The 3,897-nt window shown below is 46.5% G+C and overlaps 1 pseudogene; it reads right to left on the bottom strand.

The window, feature by feature from the left end:
* Positions 1 to 269, bottom strand: part of LOC107184915 — a 25,929-nt pseudogene extending 25,660 nt beyond the window's left edge.
* Positions 270 to 3,897: the final 3,628 nt, after the last annotated feature.

The following is a 3,897-nucleotide window of genomic DNA, read 5'->3' as shown; positions in this document are numbered from 1 at the left end:
AATGCCAGTTTCAGCTCATTTCCCTGAGGTGTATGGTGTAGGCTTCCAAAATCAGTTGAAAACATGCAGCTATTTTTTTGCATATAAAGACAGCTTATACTTACTTAAAATTGGTTTATTTCATTTTGCACTTCTTTCTATAGTAGAGAGTGATGGTGTTAAAGGAGGGGTTTGAAATACAGCTAAATACTTCTTTTAACTTAGCTCATGACAATGTCCCTATCTAGATGAGCTACTCACCTACAAGTTTCTGGACTTACCAAGGCCATAGTTGCTCCCATCCAGTTGGTTGTTTATGATCCAACGTAACTGGTGGTCAGAATTTTAGGGCCTGTATTCATGCAACAAAGGACATTTTTTCTTGAGGCTTTGGGGAAGTAAAAAACCAAACAGGTAAAAACAAGTTTTATGAGTCATCCCCAAGTTTTTGGCATTGGCATGCACCACCCCTCTTATCTCATCATCAATACAAACCAAAGCCAAACCACCATATTCTTGAAAAGAATCTCATATTAGGAGAACATTGCTATTTGTTACTATTTCCAGGATCTCACTGGGGAAGAAAACGCGCCTTCTCATTACTTACTCCACAGGAGGCAGAAGACGGCTTTTGAATTTAACAGACGGGGGGTACATTGGTGAGGTACCTAAAATCCCACTAGACATCTTTCTTCTAAGTCCAGTTTTGCCTGGATGCCTAGAAAACTATCCCCTTTCTGCCTTTTCTTTACGAACCAAACTGTCGAATTACCTCTGGAATTAGGGAAGGGCTCGCCCCCGTTCAGGTGTCACTCGGACGGAGATGGATCCGGAGGCAGGACAGACCTGGCCGCGGACGCCTCCAGGCTCTCGGGGAGCCCCACCTTGTCCAGACCCCGCAAGTCGGAAGAAGTGACCCCGCGTCCCCCTGAGCCCCCCTTTTTGCGTGCCCCACGCAGGCTGCAGCTGACAGCTCAAAGAACAGAGATGACAATAACAACTCTGAGCACCGGCTGTCACTTCAGCTCTGCGGCGTTGAGCGGAGGCACCCCTGGCTCAGGGACCCGGCCCCGAGACAGCCGGCTGGACGGCTGGACGCGGGCAGGAAGGGAAGGAATGAACTTACCCGCTGGAAGGTGCCGGCTTCTCTGGCAATTTAAATCCTCTGGCCACTGAATCCCATGCCCTCAAGCCCCCTGGCCCCGCCCACTCTAGCCCAGCCTTGCCGACTCTGATTTCGCATTGGCGCAAAGAGGAGCGCACCGCCCACTCTGATTTCGCATTTGCGCAAGGAGGAGCGCGCCAATTTGGCCTTGGCATGGAGAGGAGCGGGCGCTGATTTTGATTTTGCATTGGCGCGAAGAGGAGCGAGCCAATGACTTTGATTTCGCGTTGGCATGGAGAGGAGCGCGCGCTGATTTTGATTTTGCATTTGCGCGAAGAGGAGCGAGCCAATGACTTTGATTTCGCGTTGGCATGGAGAGGAGCGCGCGCTGCCTCTGATTTCGCGTTGCCATGGAGAGGAGCGCGCGCTGACTCTGATTTCGCGTTGGCATAGAGAGGAGCGCGCATTGCATTTCGGGATCGGTAGTTTTACTAGGGCGTCTTCGCGGGCCAGGCAGGAGAAGGACGGCGCTACAGACTACAAGGTCCGGCGTCCTCCCAGCCAGGTGGGCGGAGGGAAGGGAAGGGGACGGGCTTACCCGGGGTTTTAAACAGTAGTTGGCGTACTGGCAAAGGGAGAAATTCTCGCTTGCGTCACTGGTCCGATTGGAGAGGCGGGACTCGAGACGCGTCACCTGGGCCCCAGCTGCGGGATAACTTGACACACCCCGGCCAATTTCAGCTCCCCCCACTGTGTTTTCCCGGGGGCTGAGGGGCCTGTGGGAGTAAGTGTGCGAGGGCTCGGCCGGACCCGAGAGCCGTGCAGCGAACGTTCTCGCTCGCTTCTGCGGCCCTTTCCCCTCCTGAACCTATTCCCCACCACGCCGGCCATGTCGGGATTTTAAAAGTTTGGGGGCAGCACGTTTTTCACTCAACTTGAATCCACTCACACACGTTTCCCTTATGTTGCCTTTAAAAAGCACGGACTTGAGTTATCATCATTATCATCTCATCCGGTGGTCGGAAAACTGTGGCCCTGGGTCCAAATCCAGCCTGTTTTGGAATGGGCCTGCGTCCTAAGAACTTTAAGTTTGAAAGTGGAAAATGTAAACAAACAAAGAACCTGTTAGCCTTTCAGGGGGAAGAATTGCTCCAAGGGCTGTGGATATTGCCTCTTGACTTGACAAACCACAATATTTACACTAGTTTCTGGCTCTTTATAGAAAAAAAGGTTTGCCAACCCCAGAATTTATCTTTTCTAGAATAATTTCTTTTACGTTTTGGCCTCTTTTGTGTGACTGATGGCCTCACTTTTATCGGAATAGTCTTTCAGTAGCTAACCCTTATGGGATGTGTAGTGTTGCAGGCATACCAAGTTCTTTAATCCGTTGAAAACCATGGGAGTTAGGTGCTCTTTTTATCCTTATTGTTCAGATGAGAAAATTGAGTTGTAGATCGGTTATTTAAAGGCCACACGTAAGGTTTTGGACACAAAGTGGCACTAAGCTGTTTAATCTCCACCCTCTCTGGGATGTTTAAGAATTAGAAAAGTGGTCTGTTGCATTCTGAAATTTTGTAGCTCTCCTTCTAAATATGAGTACTTGCATGTTTTCTTAATCGTCAGCATTTCTTTTTTAGTGCCCACTTTGTGCAACTCATTTTGTAGACTCTAGCACTGTGGGGCATCCAAATATGAGACATGGGTTGATGCCCTCTAGTTTTCTCTTGGAAGGTGGAGACAAACCTGTGCCAGTGAGCTAATGCCAGGGAGTAAAGGGTATGGACTGTTATCCTGGTTAACCTCCAGTGTCTAAATGGAAGCATTGGTATTAGCCCTAGAACCCTTCTCCAAGCAGGAAAAGTGAGAAGGAAGTCAGTCCTAAAGGGGTGTGTGAGTGTGTGTGTGTGTGTGTGTGTGTAATAAGGTTAAGTAAGAAAGTTGAAATTCACCTGTTGTTTATTTTTATTTTTTTACCTAGCAAGTCATTACTTAAATGTTTCAATAACATTGATACTTTTTGCCACAATTTATTAAGCTGTACAAACATTTGAAGGAACTGCCTGGGAGGTTTGGTGTCTACCTACCCTTTTCTCTCCTCTTCCTTCCCTATTTCTATCTCTCCCTCTATTCTCTCTCTCTCTCTCTCTCTCTCTCTCTCTCTCTCTCTCTATATATATATATATATATATCTGTATCTCTATTCTATCTCTATCTCTTTATCTATATCTAAGTTATGAGCTTATTTGGCTTCTGCTTTTGAAAATGGTAAGGAGTAGAAAGTCAATTATCTGGTTTGAATTTTGCTTTTCCTTTTCAAAGCAAAATCCAGTGATTGGAATTTATTGCCAAATTTGGCAGGCATTAGAAGTGCCTATGAACAATATCCTAAATGCATTGAAGGGAAAATTTGAAGAACTAACAAATCATCTGTGGTTTTTAAGATTTGGGAGCTGACAGACACATGTATTTCTTCTCTGTAGTGGTTAATACTCAACTTGAGGGTTGCTTTTTCAAACAATAGCAATTCCAGTAAGGTGGGGTTTATTTTTCCCTTTTTTTTTTGGTAGTATGAGAGAGCAAAGACAATTTTAAGTGAAAAACTCAGGAAGTTAATTGTAAATTCGAGTCTATCTGAAATGATCTACAATAATAAGAGTGTAATATATTAATTAGACCAGACAGCTGAACAACCTTCCAGATGTCATTCCAGAGGTCCTTCTGGATGAAGCCACTGCAGTGGGGGCTAGGCAGAGGCAGTGAGGGGCGATCAGGCAGGCAGGCAAGCAGTTAGGGGCGATCAGGCAGGCAGGCCG

The sequence above is a fragment of the Myotis davidii genome, unplaced genomic scaffold, assembly GCF_000327345.1.
Source record: "Myotis davidii unplaced genomic scaffold, ASM32734v1 scaffold247, whole genome shotgun sequence".
Classification (NCBI taxonomy): Eukaryota; Metazoa; Chordata; class Mammalia; order Chiroptera; family Vespertilionidae; genus Myotis; species Myotis davidii.
Note: the sequence above shows the minus strand (reverse complement) of the source record. Positions and strands in the feature narration are given on the sequence as shown.